Source organism: Pholcus phalangioides, unplaced genomic scaffold, assembly GCF_987345545.1.
Source record: "Pholcus phalangioides strain wild (caught in Gottingen) unplaced genomic scaffold, Ppha-v1.0 ptg000007l_1, whole genome shotgun sequence".
NCBI lineage: Eukaryota > Metazoa > Arthropoda > Arachnida > Araneae > Pholcidae > Pholcus > Pholcus phalangioides.
This window is the reverse complement of record NW_028301600.1, coordinates 63,810,053-63,837,465: the sequence shown is the minus strand read 5'-3', so window position 1 is coordinate 63,837,465 and position 27,413 is coordinate 63,810,053. Positions and strand designations below refer to the sequence as shown.

The 27,413-nt window shown below is 33.0% G+C and overlaps 1 protein-coding gene across 5 annotated transcripts in view; it reads right to left on the bottom strand.

Moving 5' to 3' along the window:
• The window catches only part of LOC149085621 (SCY1-like protein 2), a 390,639-nt gene that overhangs the window by 246,855 nt on the left and 116,371 nt on the right, over nucleotides 1-27,413 (bottom strand). For all 5 annotated transcript variants that reach the window (XM_089233764.1, XM_089233763.1, XM_089233765.1 and 2 more), the window contains exon 2: nucleotides 4,671-4,732. The gene's annotated coding sequence lies outside the window, so the exon portion shown is untranslated. The remainder of the gene's footprint in view (nucleotides 1-4,670; nucleotides 4,733-27,413) is intronic.

The following is a 27,413-nucleotide window of genomic DNA, read 5'->3' as shown; positions in this document are numbered from 1 at the left end:
GTTGGTGACATAATACACCATGTGTATGAAGATTCTAAAACTGTGAAATTTATACTTCCTTTCTAGTTTTCAATAAAATATTTATGAAAATATGTGAAAAGGCTGGGAAATATTGAAGAAATCTTTGAGTCAGTGCTAGTGAAAACCTGAACAGAGAAGAAAATCTTGTTTGTTACAAAACAAAACAACTTCCACCTCAAAAAGAATGAAAAATTTCATAAAACCTTTGTCGCGGGGTCGAAGGTTCTTATTTATTTTTTTTTTTTTTGTCTTTTTCAAAAAGAGTCGAAAACTTTACGGCAGCGAAAACTGCTAACTCTATTTATTTCAATCAATTGATGTAAAAAAATTTCCCGTTACTTATTATTCTTTTAGATTTTTTGAGCGCTCTTACTGGATTTTTTTTATAATTTAATCAAAATAAATTTCAGTCACATAGTTTAAAATTATGTTAAAAAACGGAATTATCATACGTAATCTGGAAAATAAATTCCGAGTAAGCATAATGAAAAAAAATTTTGAACGAATAGAACTATATATTCTAAGTTTCGGCATCCAAAATCTTCACTTGTTATATACGTAAGTTTTGTAATGCAGCAATTCTTTTCAAAATATCTTTTTGTACTATATTATTTCAATAAGATCGTTACATTGATTGTGATTTAGAATTTATCTATATCTTCTAGAAATGCATATTGAGTAAGTTGAGGAAATATGCTGAAAAAGTTCCATATATATATATATATATATACACACACACACACACACACACATATAAATAAGTATATACACATGTCATATATATATATATACCATGTCCTTAGATTTTTCTACTTTTACATCTCCACCATATAATAGCCATTGACCTTAATCTCAGCAACGGAAATCTATCTTTTCGATGAAAGCACGTCATTGTGGAATCAATCGAATGAAATTTCCTCACGAATATATTGAATGTATCTGAAAATACACGCTTCGTATCGTCAAAAAGTCACGTATTCTCGATAAATGAAAGGGTGAAATGTAAACGTTGTATGCGTCACAAAAGTTTATTCGTTTCAATGCCAAGGGAATACAGATTTCGTACACGGAATTTGATTTTCAGAAAAAATTTGAAATATTCTTTTAATGAACACGTTGATATTCACTACTACATGATCTTGTTATTTTCAGATTAAAAAAAGAGAAATGGAATCACGCGTTAGATTATTTTAACCTCTTAAACTAACAAACAAACTAAACTAAATTAACAAACTAAACACCATCGATAATACTGCTGTATTTAAATGATTGGTGGTTTGAAATATAAATAGGAATGGCGAGAGAAAGTAAGAGAAAAATCCGTTAAGAGTTGCTGAGTGAAATAATTATGAATACAAAGGCCACAACACAGGCAAAATATCCAACGACGAGGCTAAAAAAGATGCCTATACAAATATGGATGCCAAATATAACAAATATAACTAAAATATAGCAACCCAAAATAAGAGCAATTACCACGAGAAACAAATACGCACTCTAAAATGAAACTAACACAAACAAATGATTATAATAAAACAAAATTATAGTTGTCTTTTCTAAGTATGGATAGCGCTTCTCGATTCATCCCATTATACGTATAACCCTTACTCATGTGATTCAAAAATGGAAATCATCTCATAAATATTTCATTAATGAAAATTAATTTTAAAATATCATTACCATTCAATCCTTTCAGCAGTATAATTTCTGCATTGTTGTGCTCAAAATAGAATAGCAATTGCACTGATGTGACAATTTATTATAACATCCAAGTATTCTTCAGAGGAAGTTTGACTACAACCCTTTGGGCAGCTGTATATTATTTTACGCTAATTGTAAATTATTGGTTATTTCTCCCCATAATATAAATGAGTGAGTCTAGTGTGTCAGTAATATGTGAAGCGTGATAAATATAAAAATATGTTGCCGTACGTTATATTGTGGCATCCAAAGCTACAGAAACGATGCAGCATCTGTTTTGATGAAGCGTGTTTCGTATGCTCTTAAGATGATTGTCCGCAGACCTCGACGATGTGGCACGCGATGTGGATTCTGCTTTCTATAGCAAAGGCAACGAAAACTTCAGCAAAATGACCGAGAGTAATGATTTCTGTCGAGAGAACCGTTAATGAAGCTTCCCTAATACTCAAAGCTCAGCTAATATAATTTATAACGGCGTATCAAAGGGGGCTCCTATGCATTTCCTGTGTCACAATTACTGATAGCTCTCGTTTTCCAGCTGGAAAAGACCAGTCTGAGCCATTTCGCCTTCATGGACATTAGATTGATGAAAACAAAGTGGGTTTTCTTCGCCTTTCATAAGATTAAAGTACACGTAATTTCGAAACGAGTTTTATTTTATTCATTCGTGGATATAGTACGTACTTTCGATGAATTTACCAAATAATGATGGAGCTATTAAGCACTACCATAATCATAATCCATATATTTTATGTATGCGTAACTTTACTTTACTCAATACGAGTCCCTCCAACTGTTAAAATAAATACAGGGTGTCCGGGGAAAAGGTAACCAAATGGCTTATAGTGAGAGAACCACACTGAATAACTAATAAATTTAAGTTCCATTGAAGAGGGCAGATCCTCAAGTTTATTTGCAGGCTAATAAAATTCAATATGAGACTCCTTAGTATCCCAGCAGATGTTCAAACTTTATTTGATCTCTTACTGATTCTACAACCCTTTCGCGGCACGGTAGAAATCACTTAACAGCCTTTAAATAACGATGTCTTTTTCAATGGAAGTTGTAATCTTCTGATTTTCAGCACGTGCAATTTAAGAAATACGGGGACAAGAGTTTCATTAAGAAATCAACTTAACAAGACATCTGGACTTGCCAATGCTAAAATAAGAGGCTTTTAAGGGGGCCAAGATAACTTGTCAATACCGTTTAAAGAGTTAATAGCATTGAAGTGATTAAAAAAACTGCTGCAGACGTTGTTTCAAATCCTGTAAGAGCTTTTGCATTTCACTTAGTTCGTACACAGTGGTCAACACGCATCACGAATTTAAATTCACCTAGCCTAAGCAAACACTGAATCTTATGTTGTGACGTCCACATGCTGCTACTACTAAACCACAGAAATGTATCTTGTAAATATTCCTCTTAGAAACTTTTAACGGATTGATACATGTCAGAATGTGTCGTGTATGTGCAGTGTGCAATCGTAAATTTTGTTTCTGAGGAATGCACGTCAAAATTTCCAAAAGTGCAGCCATCTGTTTTCCGAATTCAGAAACAAACGATTCGGCAGTTTTTGTTTTTTTTTGCCTACATCACGTGCTATATGTGAATTATTTTAAATACAGTGTGCTGGTATGTATGTGCTCTGTGTGGAGAGACTTTTTTATGAAATCGAAAATTGGCTCGCATTTCCATCTTGAAGTTGGAAAACTACAGAAAACCAACTTCAGCCGATCGCGGCGCCCCGTGATGACAGCGCAACTGTTGACAGTGGAAATACGTAGAAAACTTGGATTAAAAACGTGGAGCAATCCCTTATCGACGGTGCAGTATCTTCATAACTGAGCATGCATGGTTCTCTCAATAAAACCATTTTTGTATACCCATAACCCGGGCAGCCTGTATATGCAGGAGTACTGTATATACCAAGTAGTAGGAGATGTTATATATATGTTCTTATTTTTTCTAGCAATATTACATACAGCTCTAGTATATCTAGATCCACCAAAGTCGCTTCACGGAAATTTCACCTCCGACATTTCACCCCTGACAACTCGCCTGCACTCACCGTATGAGTGACCAAGTGAGTGGGCGAATTACCATATGAGTGCCCAAGTGAATTCATGAGTGACTAATTGAATGGGTGCGTGACCGTTTGAGTAGACAAGTGTGTGACCAAATGAGTGGGTGCATGATGGAAGTCAGCGAAAGGAGGAGTGAATAGCGTATGAGTGAACGAGTAGATGACCGTATGAGTGAGTGTCAGTATTTCACCATATGAGAGACCAAGTGAATGTGGTCACTCATACGGTCACTGACTTGATCACGAAAACGGTCACTCGTACAGTCACTAACTTGATCACGAAAACGGTAACTCACTTGGTCATTCAGTCATTCACTTGGTCATTCAGTCATTCACTTGGTCATTCAGTCATTCACTTGGTCATTCAGTCATTCATACAGTCACTCGCTTGATCATTCATATGGTCATTCAGTCATTCATACAGTCACTCGCTTGATCATTCATATGGTCATTCAGTCATTCATACAGTCACTCGCTTGATCATTCATATGGTCATTCAGTCATTCATACAGTCACTCGCTTGATCATTCATATGGTCATTCAGTCACCCATACAGTGAATCACTTGGTAATACTCACCGAGGGGTTGGTGCGCCCCTTGGTGCGGGACTCTCTGCGGTATCAATATTTTTCTGCAGTCATGTCGCATGCATATCTATCATGAAATATAACCCCCCCCCCATTGTTAAACTATTCAAAACTTTTCACAATCCAAAGAAATTAATGGATCGTGTGAATACTGATGGTAACGCCAGTTTCCTTCATGATTATAATACCGACATGGTTAGAGAAAGTATTTTTGATTTAGTAAAACTATTTTTTGAAGTATGAATGTGTGAAATATATCATAAAAAAAAGCTTACCTATATTACAGTTTCCAATTTTTATTCGTCCTAATAATGTATTTGAATTTCTTGAGAAAAACCTGTGAAAAAAAGAAAATATATTATCACCACGGCACGGAAGTTGATAACATTTGAATTTTTTTTTTTTTTGCATCTTTTTAATTTTTTCATTGTTAAGACATTTTTTTGAGTTTTCGGGCATTTTTTTGGCATTTTCACGATATTTTTTTTTACTTTTTGAATTTTTTAACAATGGAAAAACTTGAAAAAATTATATGAATACTGATTGCATTAAGAAGCACTTATGAAAAAAATATGCTTCAATTTCTTTGAAAATAAAATAAAAGATGCTTTTAGACTTCCTTACAATAGGCATACACAGGATTTTCTCGGGGGGGGGGGGTCTTTTTTTTACAGCAAAAACCCTATGCCTCCCTCCATCAGTACACTAGTCATGGCGCTCCCCACATCTAGCAACATGGCTCTCCAATCACATTCTTCGCGCTCCTCTCAATAGTGAATTTCTTGTGAAAAAAAAATTGATAAGAACCTTCTCAGGCCCCCAAGCCGGAGCCCTGTCAGTCCCACTCTTGTGGGGGGGGGGTGCATAGCGCCACTTTTTACTAACCGATTCGTGAATTATAACTTGTTTATCAGAAAAACTGCTATTTTTGACGAAATCTAAACGAGAGAAAAAAAATTACATATGATTTTGATGCTGTCAAAATGTTTTCTTTCGACATTCGAACATAACCGGTTTTTCAAGAGAACGTTGCTTTATTATTTTGATGGCTTTTTTTTCTAATTTTTAGGGCATTTTTTCAAGTCATTTTTCGAGATTTTTAAAGGCAACAATATCCGGGCCTTGGTTATCACTGTCATTCACATAATTTTTGAGTGAATCATTAAGCAAAGAACATTTCAGTTTTTCCCTTCTAAATACAAATAAATACAAATACAACGCCACAACAGGCAAATTGCCCAACGAGGTGGCTGACTTAAGAACATCATGGATCCCCGAGCCATTTTTTGGAGCCATCATTTTTATTTTTTCGATTACTCCAATAATAGAAACCTAAAACCTTTATTTTTAGAAAATATGGAATCGTGTCTTTTCATTGACAGATGTATTGTATTTAAAAAGGAATATGTCTGAAAAAAAGAAGTTTAAAAAAATCGTTTTTGAGGGATAATATGGAATAGGGGATTCAAAATTAAAAAAAACCATTTAAAATTGGTCAAAAGATATTTAATGAGAGTATGGCAATGAAAACTTGACATCCATTGTTTGTTTTTATAGTGGATGTCGTGATTTCATAGTCTGTTTGCAAGAGTTACATGTGCAATATTCCTCCGGTGCCTACAGATCTGCGGAAGTCCTCGACCGAGCGGTTAGCGCACTAAACCTTAGTGAGATCTTTCTCTGTGTTCTGCGCCTCGTTTATGGTGCTACAGGTACCGTTTTAACGCCATTCATAGCTTTTACTACACCGATATTCCAATACGCCGTTTTCCAATGCATAAAAATGAGTGCTGGTATTCGAATTTTTCGAAATTTTGCTGTTGTAACAGTAACCGCGGAAGATAGGTTTTTGTTTCTTATCTAGTTCTGGAGCACATACTCTAAAACACCTATATCTCGAATTTCATTCACATTAGTTTTTTTTTGCGGCCACTAGGGGCTCGCTTATCGGCAAAGCCATTTTATGGCCGCCCTATATATGCCCACTGTGTATATGTATTGCAAAGGAGAAACAAGTGAACATAAAGCTCTGCTTAAAATTGAGGCAAACGATAACGAACACACATAAAATGTTGATGTCAGAGGTGACGAATTTGAAAGCCGTGAATATAAAACGTGTTGAAGACTGGTTCAAACACTTTCATAAGAAGGAAACAACTGAGGATGAACCACGTTCGACGTGGCTATGGATAAGTATAACCCAAGACATGATCCACGTATTGCGATAGTTGCTAACATAAGATCAGTGACTGTCTCTAAACACATTATTATGATCGCGCGATTTCCATGCCGTTACATTTTCGTGAACTTTCACGCTGTCTAATTTGTAGCAGAACCATGTGTGCACTCGTTGATTCATTGAATTCTGATTCTTCTTCACACTGATTACGTTTGACAGTACTCACCAAATCCACTCCAACAGTCACGGGTACTCTACGCCAGATGGCGCTTCCCCACATGTTTCTGAATGGCGGTATGCTTTCTCTCGCACCTGGCACATTCTATCGTTGAAATATCAGACCGTTCACAGAATGTTTTAGACATACACGTTATACGTAGTTAATAAGTGATCATTTATTCTGAATGTGTGATTGATGAACAATTAATTCTGGCATTTCACTGCAAAAGCCTGGAATTCAAAGTATTCTTCGTATTTTTGTACCAACTTAATGTATCTAATTTTAACAGTCCAGGGGGGTATAATCCAGAATTTTCCAATGTTCGGGCTTTTACCGTAACGTTCAGATTTTCTGAATATGTTTACATTGCAGAAAGAAACGCAAGCATTACAGAAGAACAAAGGTGTCAAGGAATATGATTGAAGTTTTTAATTTATTTTTTTTCAACGGGATGTATTTTGTTATGGACTGTAAGGTTCAGGAGAAAAGAGTTGCAATAAGGCTGAGGGAAAAAGAGGCGGAAGAAAGTTCGAGAGAGGAGAAAAGGGATTGAGACATTCGAAAAAGAGAGTGGAGTTTGAAAGTTTGTACTGAGGAGACATGACGGTTTCGTTGGGGAAGTTGGATAATGAATGAAAACAATTGTTGTTGTTTTTTTTCTTTTGGGAGTTTGGAACCCAGTTATTTCGCCTGAAATCGCAGTAGCAGTACAGCCGAGGACCTACGGTCGACAAGAAGAAGTCGGAGGAAAGTTTACTTGGACCATCAATTATTAACACACCGGCGATCAAGTGTTTCGACCAAGGGACACCAGTATCGATTAGTAAGGGACAACTCCAGGTTGTGGTGTCTCAGGGAATTTTTTTCTCACAGGATTGTGAACAAATGATATAGCTTACCCCCGGAAGTCATGAATTCTACCACAATTGATACGTTAAACCTTTTGTGGTCCTATGTCGAGGGTGGACTCGACACAGGTCCGCATCAGGAAAAACTGCATTTAATTGCTACAAAATCCCTTTACGATAATAGGAAGGCCCCTATGAATTCGCCTTCTAAGTAAAACTCATAAGCTATACAAAATACAAAATCTGCAAAGGGACAAACATCCAGGCTTCTTCCTGTTTGTGGTAGAGGTGCTATAGAGTATGAACTGTACCAACGAAGTGCCGAGAAAAGCTTCTGGACCGCAAGGGGTTAAAAAGAAATACGGTGTTTAATTACTAATACACTAACTCATTAATTACGTAATGCGTTTAGATATCAAGTGGTTCCGCGTAAAAAAGCATATATATATATATATATATATATATATATATATATTGTATATATTGATGAGGCTGGTTGTATCAACAAAAGTAGTTATGAGGCTATATGCAGCAGTCTATTACTTAATTAATTACGTAGAAGGTTTTTTTAATTTAAACTAAGAACATATTTGCATAACAAAACTAAATTAACAGTAGTAAATATTAAAAACGTTAAAACGACTAGTTGAGCATGATGACCTGCGTTAGTACTAAAATAAAATCACACAAGTAAGCAACAAAACAGCATTAGAGTCATCTTATATACTATTTCAAAATCAGCACGACTGACGTCATAATCCTTTTCTTTTTACAAAACAGTCTCCCGTCAGTCTCGCGTCACAGGTCGATCCGCTATAGTTATCTCTGTAAATTTGTGTTCCGGAAAGTCACAGGGGCTTATCCAGAAATTTCTCTCGAACGGGGACAACTGGTATTTCGGGAAATAACCAAAATGATAGAACAATATATTTAACATATACATATTCATTTCCTCACATTTCGGAGGAGGGGGTGATCAGACCCACGGCATCCACCTACCCACAGTATTTCAGCTTCTCGCTTCCACAAGACAGCTGATTTTTATCTGAATAGAATTTATTACAGCTGTTCTCAACTCAGCTATACCTATTGGATATGAGAATATCTCTTCGGTGTTAGAACACTATAAATGCATTAGATACGCTACCACCCCCTATTGGACGTGCGAATACAGACACTGAAAATTTGCAATATACTCGCTTGGTTTATCATTCTCTATTCGTTAACGATCTATATCTGCAAACTGTTTATAACGAAAAATATTACAGTATCCACATATTTTTCTCTTTGAAACTGTCTAATTAAGTTATAAGGTGGTAATTAAATCACACAAACAATTCACCTATGAGTTTGAAACCGTTAGTTCGGGAGCATTACATTGAAGCATTTATTTACATTCCAAAGGACACCTTTTATTAACGTGAACATACAGCATTGAGAAGATTACTTAAATACAAGGGCTTTCGTTAATTAGTTTCAAAGTAAAAATTTTCTAGTGAATAATTTAAAAGAATTGTTGTGATTTCATGACTCAGAAGAAACGTATAATGAATCATTCAAAATTGTTCTTTAAAGCACTTGATTTTTAATTCGAATGAAAGAATCCGGTCTGAGAAGTTGAGATGATATTATTTTATTAAAAGTATAACGCATACACAGCAGCATTTGCAGAAATTTTATATTTCAGAGACAAAAAAAGTTTAATGCCATGGATTCAAATATTAGCATAAATTAGAATAACAAGTTGCTAAAATTTTTTTATTATTTATGTCGGATCTGGTTTCAAACAAGATTAGTATTTCTTCCACAAATATGCCCGGTCGGGCATGTGACTTCATATAATACATCCCCAAAAAAATATTTTACGTGCTCGAAAAATATTGCTAAATATTATTACTGAATTTACTTATTTCATAGTAAAAATAATTTTTCATTGTTGAAACACCGTGTTTTTTGAAAGAATCATTGCTGAAAGAATAGCTTCATATGTAGCATTTATTCACACATAATCCTATTCAAAAATATAGAATACACAAATTTCTAATACAAATCATCATCTGAATCTGCTTTATTACTACTGTGACTTGATATGACCAAAACCAGCACAGAATTTCTCAATCTCATTTGTCTTGCCGCCCCTTGCCAGTCCCCTCCCTTGTTATGACATCCCATTAGATCCCGAGTCAAATTAATCAATTTTTGAACTATCAATGCTGATCCTCATAAAATTAATGCCCTCACTAATTGGAAATATGAGATCAGTCAGTTACAATTTTCTGCGCTGTTGTTGTTTGAAAAGAAGTCGATAAGTTACTGTTCACTTCGCTCATGGAATCATAGCCTATTTACGTTCCAGGACCGGACTGGGGCATGTGCGACGGACGTAACAGCACTATTCCGCAAAATATTAAATTTCGTAAGAATAAAATAGATATAAAATGCATTGACTACATTCTCCTGCGCAAGTGCCTAACAGAGTTCTAGCTGGAAATTAAATATTAATAACTAATATCTCCTAAATAACTATTATTAAGGAGCTTCCGTCAACAAAACTTATTACACACCGTGTCTGTAGGAGGTCCTTACCCAAGCCTTTTTCTTCTCAACCGGTTATGGAAACAGTTCAATTGGAGAAAAATATCCAAATAAATTGTCAATTTTACACGTGCCATTTATTTTACTGGGGGTACTAACGCCCTAGTAAACTTCCTGGTATAAACACTGTATTTATATGCCATAAAAACCAATATTTGCCTTTACTCCTACATACAAGTTATTTTGGCGAGAAACAAAATGACTGATCCCGGCCGTATGCTAATTTCCCCCAGTAACAAAAAAGTTAGTCTTTAATGTTTTAAATGTCATTTTAAATGTCAAAAAGAAGGGATGTTGAAGAAACACTTGCATCATCGCCAATAATCATAATAAAAACCCAAAGGGTACTAGTTTTTTGTTTTTTTACGTTCCCGCGTCGGGCATGTGGTTGAAAAAATACATGCCCGGCAAGAATTTTTACATGCCTCGGGCATGTCACTGATGAAAGGGACCTCATTTTAGCATAACTTGCTAAGTTTCGAATGCGCTTTCTACACTTACTTTATTCGAAAAAAAGATGAATGTGAAAATGAATGCATAAACTACTTATAATGACTCTTGCATGATGTAATTACAAAAAAATTTCAAAGCATCGATTTCTTCTAAGTTTTAATAAAATAACATCAAATCCTATTTGAATGAAAACCATATGAAAGATTATGAAGTGGTTACACACAAGATAAACTTCACAAAATAAACTCATCTTCAGTTTTCCTTCATGACCTTCAACTTTCACTCTAGATTTTTCTTAATTTAATAGCCGCTTTTTTATATTTTAATATCTTTAATGAAATCTAGGGGGTGATACGATGTTTCATTAAAGAAAACTTCCTTCCGTTTTCGTGAACTTGTAGAAGGGAATACTCCTAGTTTCATCATACATAGCACATTTTTTGACTGTGATATATAAAAGATATATTATCTAACCTTGAATAACAGCAATGTTTACTTTAACAACTACTAAAGAAAGGAGTTCTCTCTTTAACTTAGTCCATCAGTCCAAAGAAAATACTAGTTTTGAAATACTTGTGTAAAGGAGTAAATATCTCACCTAATCTTTACGCACAGATACTTCTTCAAGCTCTTCCGAGAGACCCATGAAAAGAGTAACTTTACACAAGGAGTCATTTTTAAGGTAGCTTCTAAAGAGTTTTTTTTTAATTCCTAACACTTCACTTCTTTCTGTTCTTTGGCATGCAAATTATTTCCTATTAAAATTTATGAACTGTGAGACGCGCGGAATGCGTTCAACTAATATTTTTCTGCCATACCATGGTAAAAAGCCTTTTTTTTTAGAGAAACAAAACCGTGCATATGTTTTCTTCGCAAATTAGAATATTCTATGCGTGAAAAAATTTTCAGTATTTATTTTTTACACGATTTTTATTATTTGTGTGAAAGCTGGGAAGAAAATGGGACGAACCTAGATTATATCATGTCATGTGAGGAAAATGTTTTCAGTCTAATATGCATGCTATGCCATTTCATTCAAACATATTTTCCCTTTTTAACTGGCGTTTTAAGATTTATTCCCAGAATGGATACGTAAACAAAAACCTGAGATATTATGGAAATGTGAGTTACGCATGTGTTATATAAGCAAAAACATTTCAATTTTATTTTCAAGGGATTTTTTTTGTTTACACCAGATGTAAATTGGTGGATTTAAGAAATCGTAAAATATAATGCAACGTGCACGCGTGAACATATAAATAATGACTGAGCATGTTTCAAAGAAAGGTAAACATGCTTTGAACCATCGGGAATGCATATTAGGTGCTGCTAAAATCGGTTTTGTGAAGCTCTTCTCGACGGTGTTTGCTCATTGTTACTCCCGGAAATGCAAATTTTTGGAATGGGAAAAATTCCTGAGTTATAAATACCAGAAGAATATAAAAGATGTTTATCGTGCTTCGTTCTCATAATTTATTCAGCTCTCGAGATTCAAAGAGCCATTGATCTTTTGCACAAAAGAATCATCCCGTGTGATCGGCATATAAGCGTAGCCGTTCCTTCAATAACTCTTTATTTTCTAACAAGCTTGTTGCGTGGACTTCTCTGATGACATTTTGATCGATCCCTGAAGATGGTAGAATTACCGTCTATTTTCGTTTTTCGTGGAGGGCAGAACAAAAATTGGAGCAGCGAATTCACAAACGGAAAATTTTTCATAGTTAATGGATGCCGCTGCTTGTTCGAAATGATCTAGAGCTTCCAGCAAACAAGTTCGCCTCTCACTCAGCTTTCCAATACACCGAACAGAATTAATCTCCATTTCCATCTTTCTCTAGACGTGAGCTGTAGCAAAGAAATGGACGATTATCAAAACTCTAGCTGCATCTAAGAATGGACCAGAACATCCACCAAACTGGAAAAGAGCGAGCGAGCATGTACATACAATACATAGATCCAAAGTCAAAGAGTGACTAGGTCTATTTTTCAACTACGTCTGCTTTATTACATCAAAAATATTATTTTTATGATAATCTAAAACAAAAGATAATTTAGAGGAATTATACTCCCCATAAAGATGTCAAAACAACTACTTGTTCTCCGCTTTGCCTAGGCACTCTTTCAATAACCTACATTCTGTTATATATAAGGACAATGCATAATTTAAAAAAAAAATTTGCGTTATATATTTCTTATTTATATTAATTTGTTTAAGGGGGGGGTCTAATATTTTTTAACATTTCCAAAAAGGCTGAAAAATATTCTCTAGTAGAAATATTCATTAGCTATATTATTTAACGGTTGATTTATTTCACTTTGATAGATTTATCTTCATTTTTGTTATGTCAACAGAATGTTTTTATATAACTCCGATTTATTTTTTTTTTTAATTTACAAACATTAAGAAAGAAATGTATCATTAACACCTTACGGGCATGAGTATAGCATGACATCAACGTGATTAAATAAACATTGATTCAATATAAAGAAAACTGTTATGTGTTCATCAAATGAAGCGAAATATTTGAGATATAGTCCTTATTCAAATTTTGAATTTATAAAATTTAATTTTGAACATGATTCAGTCAATTAAATTCGAATGCTGCATTTACTTCATTTGATGAACTGAACTGTTTTCTTTATTGTGAATCAATTTCTATTCAATTGCATTGATGTTACGCTATTTTATTATGCACGCAAGGTGTTAACAATACATTTATTTTCTTAATTTTTTTTAAATTGGCCAATTGTACATAATCATTTATGATACAAAATATTATAATAATTAGCTAATACACTACATAAATGTGTGTATCAGCTAATAAAAATATATTTGTTTATTTATATATATTTACAACTATTGTTAGGTAGAAAATTTCGTATTTTTAAGATAAATTTGTTTAGCTAAAAGTATTTTTATTTTAGATCCAAAGTGTTTTATTTTTGCGATACATCAATTTTTATAGCAACTTTATCATTTTTCCGGACTGTTATTCTTAAAATATCGAACCTGTACAGACATGTTTGTAGTTTGTTATCACCGAGATCATTTCCTTTACCCTTTTATAGTGACATAATTTCCCATGTTAAGTATTTTCATGGAAATATGGAAATTATAATCCCCTATATATTGGATGATTCACCGAAAGGATGAAGAAAACATTCAAGAACGAGGAAAATACGCTCTACGCGAAAGGGTAGAAGTTATTTCCCCTTGAAGCAATATATGAATTTTTCAGCTTGTTTCCAAGAGCTTGTTAAGAAACTACGAAGAGAACTAACCTTTATGCGCCATTTTTATCAAGTATAGAATGGATTTTTTTTTGGTTCAAGTCCTGCTTCATGAATAGAATGAGCCTCATACAGAACCTCTGTATATACAATTTCTTCGTCCTTCCTAATAACTCTTGAAGGCCTATTTTCTTCAAACTTCTCAGAGAAATGCTTGTCTTTCTTTTTAACAAAATATTTCGGAATAAAATTGTGTGAATATTAACTATACCTCCATTAGTTTTATTTTTTCCCCTATCATCCGTTTCAAATAGATATTTAGATATTCAAGTAAAATCTGAGTTTTTTTTGTTCATGAAAAGAAATTCTTATTTTGTATTTTTTTCGATGTTATGCTGAATTTATCCAGTGATCCCGTCCATAATCATTTATAAGTGGTTTCTTCCTCCTAATTGTTAATGGCATTTGTTGATATCTTGAGTTGTTTTTTTGTGCGTGTGTGTTATTCGCAACAATTTTGTGTTTACTTACTGTATTTTGTTATATTTAATGTATTATATTTCGCATCTTAAGCCAATTTTTACGTCATGTTCAATTAGTTTTGAGATAAAATAACGCAATGGAAAAAATATTAGATAAATTAACTAACTCAAATATGTAAAAACTAAAAGATAAAAACTATGAAAAAAAAGTCCAAGTTTGCACGGATGTTGATTTAATATGAGTTACATATTTTTCAAGGGTTCTCAACACGTGACTTGAAATTTCTATAAACGTTTTCCTGTAAAATGTAACCTAAGTACATTTACCATCAGTCTTTAATGCACTCCAGTCTAAAAATGCTTTCTATTCTCTCTCATTGATTTCCCCTTTTTACTCTCATTCAAAAATTTCCTAAACAAATCAAATGAACAGTCTAAAATGCTTAAAGCACTTGATCCAGTCGCTCTTAAAGTTTCAAGAATTAATTCAGCTCTTCGCCATTTAGACAACCAAATTTCGTGAAAAGGAGAGTGTTCTTGACGTTAAGCATGCAGTGAACGCTAATAAGGAAAGTTTTGAAGCTTTGTAAAGTCACAAATTCCTTTTGATCAGCCAATAATGAAATTACTCCCTTGCTACTTGACCTAGCTCTCGATTTAATAGCTGCGAACGAAGTGCTCAGCTTTATATTGTCCGGTGTATAATAAATAGCAAATTTCTTTAACAAGCTAATACCCGTAATCTGATCGTTATTAAGTATTTGATCACCTTTAAAAGTGTTGAATGAGGTGCTAAATTATAAAATTCTGATCTTCTAAATAGTCCCTGGTATTTCAAAGAACAATCTGCTTACCGAAACAAGAGCTTTTCCAAAATATACACGATAGACTTAAATTATTTTATACCTCAAACTAAATGCATTTATCATGCTCATATATAAATAGATATTTTTAAATACTTCACTTTTCTCTTTGGAATATTCATTTTTATGCGCGCAACGCGATGTGTTAGTATATTTTACGGAAATGTATTTGAATTACGTTAATCAGATTCTCCAAACTAGTTAATCATTTTCAGATGTTTTGGTCTGGAAACTCGGATTGTCGTAAAATATTACCGACTATTTATAAATCTCGTGGGATTAATATTATCTATATGACCCGTCAAAAAGCAAATCTGAGGATAATTAATTGATAATGATGAGCAAATAAAAAGATTAGTTTCTGTCCAAATACCAGAAAACATAAATTGAACTACGCTACTAACATTTTTCATTCATCAAGGGACCACAGGAAAAATTGCTACCACAGAGACCCCCATCGAGGGGTTAGCGCTCGATGAGTATAAAAAACAAGCCTGCGTTCGGAATTGGCAATAAATCGTAGGTCCCGGTCTAATTAGCCCTCGTGTGCAGAAAATGACCGTGGTGCGACAAAAAATGATCAATGATCATTCATCAAGGACAATACCATGTTGTAAATTGAAAAAAATTTAAACAAAAGCAATGCACTCTCACAACTTACTATATACCATATTTTAATGTCTATAAGAAACCATGCCTCCAATTTTTCAGCCATAAAATTTGAAAAAATGTTGAAAAGATGTATCTATAATACTCTTTCCACATGTATTAAGAAACCCCTCATATTTTTTGCAACCCACTTTTTGGCAAAACTCGGTTCCTTATACACGTTAAAATACGGTAACTAAAAATTACATGCATGTTAATATCTTTTTTTAACAATCACATAATTTACCAATGAATAATTTGAGGATATAAATGTAAAAAAAGTAATCAATATTCATAAATATGTGAAATTTCGTAAATACCACGAAACAGACGCTCATGTGAATGACTCAGGATTGACGATGAGTTTTATTTAATTTTTCAAAATCCAACGTGACGAATTGTAATTGACAAAAATGAAAATTGACAGAATTTCGAAAATGGGACGTTTTCAGTTAATAATTATTATTAACGTGAAAAACTTTCCATTTCTTAAATCCTACCAATTTCACATATATATATACTACCTAGCAAAAACAATACCAATTACTGATATATTATTGTAACATTTTAAGTTCTGTTGACTGCATTTATCAATACATATCTGCTGGTCATTTTCGCCTTTCTGATCCATAATCAGTAAGGCAAACTCTTCTCACTTCCACTTTTCCTCGAAGTATTTGCTCTGGAATGTGAATATTGATCTACATACCCAAGTAATCCCCAAGAATTTCGCTTGGATTCTTTTTCTTTTCTTTTTTTTTTTTGCTACCTGGAGTCTTGGAGCATTTAGAGTAATAAAGGTAGGAAATTCTCGTGTGGATGTAAAGGAAGTTTTTCTAATGTTTGACTTAAGTGTCTTGAGTTCTAAGTTGTATACACGGATGCGAAAAGATCCACGCTTCGCAAGTGTTGCTAAGTACGTGTAATGAACACGTCGTGTTTCTCTTTAGAAATTAATATTTCAAAAGCAGTCGGTATAACGAAGGATGTTGCACGAAACGCGGAATTTTTGTTAGGAATATGATGCAGCATCCATGTATATGCATAAATTAATCAAGTTTAATGATAAATATTCAATAAGCATCTATTGATCAGAACAGAACACCGAGTCTTCGGCTCATCGGCTATAACATAAGATTTACGTTGAAAAATCACTCTTGAGTTCTTCAAAAAATGTTGGGAATCGGTAAAAGCGCGATAATGATCCGAAAATCGCTACTAGTCCTCACAGCAAATGCAACAGATTACAAAGTGCCAATCGATCGAATAGGAGTCCGTTTCAGTGTTAGCATCACGAGTCATTTTATAAAAAATGGTAAAAAATATGCTTATTAATAATTTTCAACTAAAAATCTTTCTGGAAAAACCAAACGTTCTGCATTTAGCAAATATTGATCTTGGAGGTAGGAAGAAGACGGGAAGGCAAAGATTATAGGACACAAAGGTAATCGATTCTCTAACACTGCGGGGGTTCCTTCCTTCACCATCTTATACCTTTCCTCCATCTCTCAGCTTTTTCTTTATATATTTTTTTTTCTTTTATCGCTTTCGTTCCCTCCTTCAACGTCGAACGCATGAAGTAACAGCTTATCGACTTTTTCTCTTCTCTTTTTGCTGGATATTTTTTTTTTGTTTTTTCTTGCTTAGCGCTTGCGACCACCATGGGGCACTAGCAGCGGTTACATCACTCATCGAAAAGAACAAAACGAAGAAAGGACTTGGGTGGTGGAAGATACTCTTCCCCTGAACTGAAACTGCTTAGCAGGACAAGAAGCTATCACTCCAACTTTAAATTGTGGCTGTCATTTATACCGCGACGACGTACAAGAGGGAGAGAGAGAGAGAGAGCAAGAAGGATGGAAAAGCATTTTTGCTCCCGCGAAATTTTAGATGTGATGCCAGGAAATTGCAACAACTACGTTAATTTCCTGGAGACTTTGTATATAGTTCTGTGCAGGTCTTTTTATCTCTCTTACTAGACTTTGTATATAATTCTGTGCAGCTCTTTTTATCTCCCTTACTAGATCCTTACCCTGCACCGGATCGTTTCTCCGAATAGCGATCAAAGCTAAGATTAGCTTTTGCCCATCAGAATGAGATTTCTGTTCAGTTATGGTCTCACACACTCATTCAATCAATCATTTATTTATAGAAATAAACCAAAGGGACGAACAGAAATATTCATTACGTATCTGATACATTTTCATTATATACAGGATGATTACTTAATTCGCCTTGTTGCATTTTACTGGTGAACCGTTGATCCCAGAGGCATACTTCCAGTCAGAAATATTATCCAAATAACAGATAATCCAAATAATCCAAATAACTCAGATACGTCATTCCTTCATTCCTGTTACAAAAGGCTATATAATTATTATTAAAATGAAAATATTAACTTTTTATATGGACACCCTGTCATCAAAAACAAAATCGGAAAGTTGTTGCTCTCTCTCTCTGTCTTTCTTGGGCCAAAAAAAATTCCCCTTTCCTAAGTACAATATTCGAAGAGATATTTGAATTCAATAATACAGGAAAGTTGAGAAAGAACAGCATAAATGCAAAAAAAAAGTTTATAATGGTTAATCGCTTCATTGAAAATGGGCTTTGACTTGATAAAAGTCCAAAATGAAAACGTTTACAAGCGTATTTCCAACTCGTCTTGGTAAAACCTAGCTCTTACCAGTAAAATCTAGGTTTTACCAGTCTTCGGGCATTTACCGTAACATATATAATCAGATAAACTCTATTTTAATTACTCCTATGCCCTCTGATCAATATATAAAAAATATAATTATGAAATTAAAATACAATAAAGCCACTGAATACGACGGCATAAATGCTAAAATGTTAAAAATCACCTGTAAATAACATCTGAAATTTTTAACTCACATGATAACCACCTCATTTTCAGAGGGTATATTTATTGATAAATTTAAATATGCTATTGTAAAACCCATACATAAATCTGCAGATATAAATAAACATAATAATTACCGACCAATATCTATTCTTCCTATTATGTCCAAATTAATACAGAATACAGAAAATAATTAAAATAATTATGATAAAAATACAAAAACGCCAATTTTGAAACTTTCCGAGTATATTTATAAAAATGTTAAAATAACAATAAAAAAATATTGCAGTTTTTTTCGATTTATGCCAAGCATTGGAAAATGTCAACCATAATATACCCTTAGAAAAAATATATTATTCCGGAATTAATGGAATTTTGCCTATAATTAGGTTAAAAGCTATCTTAACACAGAAAACAAGCAACCAAAATTGATAATCACCCCGATTCATTTAAGAAAATTATCAGTGTTATCCCTCAAGGATCTATGCTTCGCTCCTTACAAGTTTTAATTTATGTTAATGATATTCAATATTTCAAGCTAATTGGCAATATCATAAGTTAAGCAGATGATACAGCAATATATTTGTCTCTGATAAAATCCAAAATCAACTCTCAAAATAAAGCTATATGATATTTCAATCATTTCAAACTATTTAAAATGCAATAAACTAACTCTTAACCTTAAAAAATTGAATTCATTTATTTCCAATTATACACAACATAATCCAATGTCATACTAATGAGTTCCCACGAGAACATTGTGGCTGCGAACAAATTTCAGAAACAGATGAATTTAATTATCTGGGTATTATTTTCAATAAAAGCTATAAATAGAAATTCCAAGCAGCAGCAAAAAGTAATAAATTGAAATTTATTAACATCAGAATCCACACATTGAAAAATATCGTTTCTCCAGTCTTTCTTCGATCAATATATTTCTCTTGGCTACTGCCAGTTATATACATTAAAACTTCGATTAACCGTCACCGTCCGGACCAGGGCTGTGACGGATAACAGAAATCTCTTAATGCATATGTACAGTAACGTGATTTCACTGCGGGCTTCGGATGAAAATGAAATCCTTTAAAACTGAATATTTCATACATACCATTTTACACACAAAACGATCAATATAAACTTCAATATAAGGTCAGCAAAGGCAGCGGCGACATCGAGAATATCGTCCTTTATGTTGTATCTATTCCAAAATTCTTTGATAGCCATGACATCATCAGATGAAAGCAAGCCGTCGTTAAACTTCTTCTGTAAAGCCAGGTTTTTTCCTAGGAGCAGGTTTCTACAGCCCGCGCAGCGTGAAAACGCTGAATGGTAAAAAAAAAACCCGAATTCCAGATTTTCAACCAATCAGAGTTTTCACGCTGCACATGGTGCAGAAATTCTACTCCTAGGAAAACCCGGCTTAACATCGCTTCATATTTTCAATTATGCCTAAGTGGAGTTGTATTCGCTAGGAGAAAGAAGCATGTTATTTTGCCGTCATCACTTTTGAGTTCATAAAAGGAGTGTGTCGGGGGCATTGTCTATCAACAGCAATGCTTCCTGCGGCAACTGTTTTTCGGCCATATGTGCTCTAACTTGAGGCACGAAAACGTTGTGGAACCATTCTGAAAAAAAATTGTTTGCTCCATCCAAACACTTTCTTGGGCGTAATAGTTCACAGGCAATGCATTCATATTCAAATTTTTGAAAGCATGTTGTTTTTTGGGGTTACCAATTACAAACAGAGGTAATCTATGTCTGCCTGTGACTTTTGCACAGACCATAGCAGTGATCCGATTTTATGGACCTTAGAACATTTGGCTGTTTTTCCGTGTTCTTTTTAGACTATGACGGATGACAGAAACTGACGGTTAAACAAGTGACGGTTAATCGAAGTTTTACTGTAATATGATATCACAGTTTGTTGTTGTAACTACGAGACTAATATTAACATGGTCAGAATTTCTTTGCATAAAACAATAAACAATGTATTTAAAAAAATATTTATGACCCAGGACTGCAATAATGACTATAGATTCAATGCTCAGGAACTTTACATTTATAAAACAATATCATTTATTCAGAAAACCCTACCTGGTTCAAAATGAAACAAACAGTAAGACGAGAAGAGAGAACAAAAGAATCCAATACGAAGTGATGAAACCAAATAAAACCATAATACTGAAACAATTTTTATAAATTGTAGCTAAAGAATATAATAATCTAAATAATGAAATAAAATAGGAAAAAAAGATATTACATAAAAAATGTAAACAATCACGAATTGATGATATCAATTAGTGATAATAGATTAGTAGTTGATGATAGCAATCAAATCTAAATATATATATATAGAGTGCAATCTTTTTTTTATTCTTTCTTTAAGTAACATATGTTTAACTGTATTTGTGTTTTGTAATCTGATCAAGTTTAAACGTCAATTGAACATGAAAAATTTACGATTACAAATAAGTGACATCAATTTCTCAATGAGCAAACAGTGAATGTTAATTTTTTATGTGCCTCAGTCAAGATGTGAGTGGTGTTTTACCTTGTTGGTCTGTTGCTAAGTATTATGCATTAATGAACCCTGGACGGATCGTACGATCCCTTGAGTTATATTGGAATGCAACATCTGTTTGTGTATCTGTGTTCTGTATTTGTCTTCATGTGTTAATTAAATTTCAATTCCAATTAATTGGGACATCTAAATCAAAATATAAAATGGATAGAATATTATTACTTCATCTTATTTTCTAAGGTGATTTTGAGTTTTAGCTTCAAGCTAGCTGCAGGAATCAACGTTTAAAGACCCTTTGTACCCTTATGCAAATCTATATATTTAAGGGTTAACTTTTGTATTGGTTAATGGAGCCCATTATTGTAATTTTGATCAGAATTATTAAATATTTATATTTTTGTTCATTTTAAATAAAGATGTATTTTAAATGAGCAACTATTAGATAAAAGTTGAAAATTGCGATAAATATTTTGTAAGATTGAATCAAACAAAAACTCAAGAATCGATTTAGGTTTTAATTTTTACAGATTGTGATGTATTACATTGAGTAACCCTTTTTGTGGCATTAGCAGAAACCACGCACACACTAAACCTCCTAAAAATGTTGCATCTTTTTCTATGATATAGTTTTGCTTCCGATTTTAATAAGGTGCGAAGTAAAGGAGATAGAAAAGTGTGTCCAATTCAGAAATAAGCTTTACAAAATATATGGGCTTGTCATTGCTAAAATAAAAGACTTTCAAGAAGGCGAGATGTCTCATTAATGGCGGTGAGAGTGTTAAAATATATACATAATTTAAACAAAAAAAAAAGACATAAAATTAATTCATGACAGTCAATAACCAAATCACCTCAGATGCTACATAATATTACATGATTGAAGATCATCTCTTTGTCACCGATCATATTTCTTTCCATCATATATTTCTTCTACAACTTTCCCTTATAACTGAGAAAATATTATAATCGATGAAAATATTTGAATTTCTTAAATAAAAGCGAACTTGTTCGGTTTGTTATTGTCCGTTCGAGAAGCATTATCTCTGCTCATAATTAATTCAAGATTTATTTAAAAACCTGGAGTTTTCGTTTCAGAAATGTATGTCTCTGTATAAATAAAGACAAAAGAAAATTCTATGATAGAAAAACAAAGAAGAAAGCTACGACAAAAAGACTCAAGGAAGCTTTAATTAAAGAGCAGATACCTTTTTCAGATCACGTGTACTTCTCTATACCGGCAGCTTCTATTTCTTAGGAATACTAGAAATAATTACGCGGAAAAGAAATTTTAATTAGTCCCTGTATCAGCATGTTCTCTAGAATTATTCAGTAGAATATGATTATCTTCATGTTTAAAAATTTGCCCTTGATGATGCTTGTAATCGAAAACGAAGAATATTATAACAAAAAAACATTTTTTTTACTTGATCATCAAATATGGACACGCGGGGTATATTAATGCAAATACTTCGACAACGAATAATATTGAATTTTTCTTCTCTCACAGAGTGATAAAAAATTCATATGTGGAAGAAAACGCTGTTTCGTGTCGTGATAGGATTTAATAATTAGTGGAACACATTCGATATAAATGGAAATGCAAACTGCGCATACTTTAAATGATATATATTCTGATAATTTCCATCTCTCTGCTAAAGTACGATTTATATCTTGATTTTCTACTGAAATGTTATCTGTTCAAATATATAATCAGTTATTTAATTTTGAAAGAAATGCGTTTTTTATAAATTTGCGTTCTGAAAATCCAAGGTTGAAAATTTACTGACTAATTATTAAAATGTAAGATTATTTTAGTCTTTTGAATACATGTCAGATAATTGCAAAACTTGAATAGATTACAAACCATAAACTTTAGTGATGTACCTCTTCATCTTTCATTAAATTTTCTTCTACATGCACTTTGCATAGGTAAAAAAGTCATAAAAAATTCGTTTTTAGTTTTTGTTTCCACGATTCGAACTATTTTTGAAGAAAAAAAATTAACAGTTTTTTTTCAAATTCCCAACTGTCAATAACAACTCAATTTTCCTTTCTTTTTGTTGTTTTCAAGTTTTTTTTTTTTTTTTTTTTTTTTTTTTGTAAAGAAAACATTTCAAGAATAGAATTTCTAAGAAAACGTCACATGTTTTTTATATGGCATGAAACTTTCTTCGTCTTTTTTAATCTCTTATTTTTCTTACTACTAATAAATACTGAGGAAATGATATAATGTATATAGTGAGCATTATAAGGTTGAATATTACATTAAAAAGATACGTGAATAATTATAAAAGTTTTTTGTAGGATAAATCGTTAAAAAAATAATTATTTTACAGACATTAAAAAATTATAAACGCTTTTTACGTGGATGTGCGTTTGTGTGCAACATAATTTTCGGATTGCCCGGACATTTGAAATCTGAAAAAATACATAAAAATGTTTAAAATTATTTTTCTACTTTGTTTGAAAAGTACACAATGTATTGTCAGATTATATTAATATATCTCTCTGATTAAATGTAGATGAAAATTGCCCCAAAAATTATTTACGATAAATGACCTGAACAAAATGAATTTAGAGTAGAGAAGAAATCAAATGATGTTCAAATAATCGTCGTTCGGTATAAAAATTTCACGCTATCGTCAATATTAATTTATACCATAGAGAAATAACAACATAATATACTTCAATATGCATGGTGGTAACTATCGACCGCTTAATAATTACACACATGATTCCTCGTCAAAAACTTATATGGAAAGTGTTTTTCGTTTTTTGGTCGGACGAATATTAAGTGAGTTAAAATTTTATGACGTAGCATTTTTCTAACGGTCAGTTACGCACCAAACACCAAACGAAAGACATTTCGACATTTCTCCGACAGCAATTGGTTGTCACCTCTTAGCCCCGTTTACATGGGAAATAGAAAAAGCGGGTTTAAAACCCACTTCAAGAATTTTCACCAATGACTGCTCACCATTTCTTTCTTTGTGAATGAAAAAGTCGTCAAGCGGGTGTTAGAACTCCAGATGCTACCGCAATATTGCACATGTAAACGGGTCTCTTGAAAATTAACTGAAATATTCAATGCCATTAGAAGCCAAGTTCAGCCTTTTTTCACAATTGCCGCTTTTTCTCTCCATGTAGTTTGATATTATAACCTTGCTATTGCGTGTAGCTTACGTGTTAGCTTTGTCCTCTATTAAACTTAATTCAGCATAGAGACTCTGAATAATGGGTTAACCAAATACTCTTTTGTAGTTATTTATATGCGCTCTATGTGACAAACGATTTTCTTGTCTAAACATTTTTATCATTAGTTATTCTGTCCGTCTCAATAGTTTAGACAATAGATTTTTAACTGCGCGATGGATAGTGTTGCAAATTTTGATTTTTTTTTTCTTGTGATCAGAATGCAAAAACCTATTTTAAACTTCGATCATTGCCAATGAAAATAAGTTTTGGATTTTTCAAACTTGAAATTTTGAAAAATAGCTGTCTCAAACGTTTAGAAAAACTTCCGATAATACGTATATTTCGAGGATTGCGCCCATATGTCGTAACATAGATGTGATAGTATGAAAGTGGAAAGCTATCGGATTGGTTTTTATTAATAAAAAAATTGCTGAAGTCGTCGCATATTTTGTACGATGAAATCCTTGGAGTACTTTATTTGAAAGCAAAAAAGAAATGTTGTAAAAGAGGAATAGCTATTGCTTTGAGAAGGTCGAAATGACGTGTATTGACCCAACATGTGCCTCATAAGATAAAACCTGGATGTTTTGCTTATCGATGGAGTAGTATAAGTTTACGCAGTATAAGTTTACGCGAAAACAAAACAGTTGGAAGATTGGCTTCAACGCAAAAAATTACCTTTCATAAAATTATGAAAGATCCTGGAGTGAAAATTTCAAGCGATGCAGTTGATAGACAGATCAATGAAGCTTGAATTTAATTTATAAAGGAGTGGTTAAGAAATCGCCTGTCACAAGGAAGCATCAAAGAGAGTTGGAGAAGAGAGACTGAAATGGGTACGAAATCATGCGTGTGTGTGTGTGTGTGTGTGTGTGTGTGTGTGTGTGTATGTGTGTGTGTGTGAAACATCTCTTCCAAAAAAGTTTCTCCTTCAATGCACCTAAAATAATGAATTTTTCCATTATTTTAGGAGTATCAAACAACTAACAACACTAACAAAAAGTATGAAATATATCAATATGTAAAAACGTCTGAAATAGTGAAAATGATATACTCCTAGTATTACGAAATATTTCGATAGTTTTTTTTTTTCATTTTCACAAACACATACATCCTATTAATAACATACCAAGACACTATCACATATATTTTGCCTTGCACACTGAATCACCTACAATAAAAAGAATTTTGAACTTTTTGCGAAACCTTTACAATTTTGAAAAATTACGAGATTGCTTGTTTTATATTTTCTATTTTGATTAATTTTATTTCATTACTTTATTGTAACACCGTGAGCCGCAGACGGTGTTACAGTTTCTGGCGCCTCGACGGACTTGGGAAATAATAAAGCCGCCGACATGAAGGAAACCGGCGAGTTCCAAGAAGCAATTCTTCTGAGGGACCGCTAATACCATCGGGCGCATATGAGTTGGGGTGGTGCGGTGAACGGGATCTTTTTTTCTCCCTGTCGTCGAGGTGCGAGAAAAAGGTTCGACGTTGAGGTTGGAGAGAGAACGGGAAAAAGATCTGATGGTGAAGTGAACGATCAGGGCTGAGATGAATCCGAAAGATGGATAATTGGTGGTGAGTGCCATATCAATTTTTTTTTAGTCGAAATAATCTCTCTCCCTGTTAAAGAGTTTCTAATCATTTATCACTTATCGAGATACTTAATCATTTAATATTCGTCATGTCGGTATGATGTATTCTCAATAGCAATATAACATCTTGGATGTGAATCTCCTCATGGATAACCCTTATTTTTGTTTGATAACTTAATAAATTAATTTGTTATTGTTAACCCCTCTGTGTGAATTATATTAATTTTTGTTGGTCGCTTTCTTTGTTGATGGATGCTAATACACAACGCAAAAAGATTCCATAAACTGTAAATTTAATTGTTTTCCCATTTTATGCCCATTCACCCAATCGACTCCGTCACGTTATGTCTTCATGCAAATAGAAAACCTAATGACATTGTAATGTACTTTAGTTCAAATTGGCGGCTAAACAAATGGAAATATTCAAAAGAATATATATATATATATATATATGTATGTATCACTTATTATATTATTATTTTCTTGTTATTTTTTTATTTTATTTAGTTATTTTATTTCATTTTCTTCTTCTCTCTCTTGCTTGTGTAAACAGAGAAGATATCAACCTTGTAGGCTTCCTGGAATGACAATTGTACCTTGAAGCCACATAGATACCATTTTGTGTGTGCGCTCAATCTCATGTGTGTATTTGTGTATTCTATTTGTATATTTTGTATGTGTCTGCAATAAAAATAAATTGCTATAAGAAAGTGTCCAAAGTGCTCTCATTTTGGGGTTCTGTATTATAGATATATTGGGCATCCATATTTTTTTATGGACAGCTTTTTTCAGCCAACTTGTTGAACACTTTGCCTGTTTTAGTCTTTGTACTTGAACAAATAAATACAAATACAACGCCATAACAGGCAAAATGCCCGACGAGGTGGCTAAGAAAAGATGCCCATAACAAATATGGATGTCATATATTTCAAGAATACAACAACCCAATTAAAAATGCAATTACAAACAATATATATACATGATAAAATATTATACAATGCCCATAAAGAATACTTATAGTTGTCTTATTCTTAGTATGGATAGCTATGTTTTATGAAGATTTAGTTTCTAGAAAATCTGAATGACTTAAAGAATTCTCAAAAATATTTCCTTGCATTCTATTCATTAAAGAAAATTGAGTAAAATGTTTTCTTGAAGAATGCATTTTTTTTTTACGAAAGCAACAAAAATAACCATGCCGATTGATTTTTTTCATATCGTTTGAGCGATATCCAACACAGTTTTATTTCAAATCGAATATCTTCTTTGTTCAGCTTTTTCCCGTATCAACAAGAAGAATGTCACATACATGAGTTCGAAAT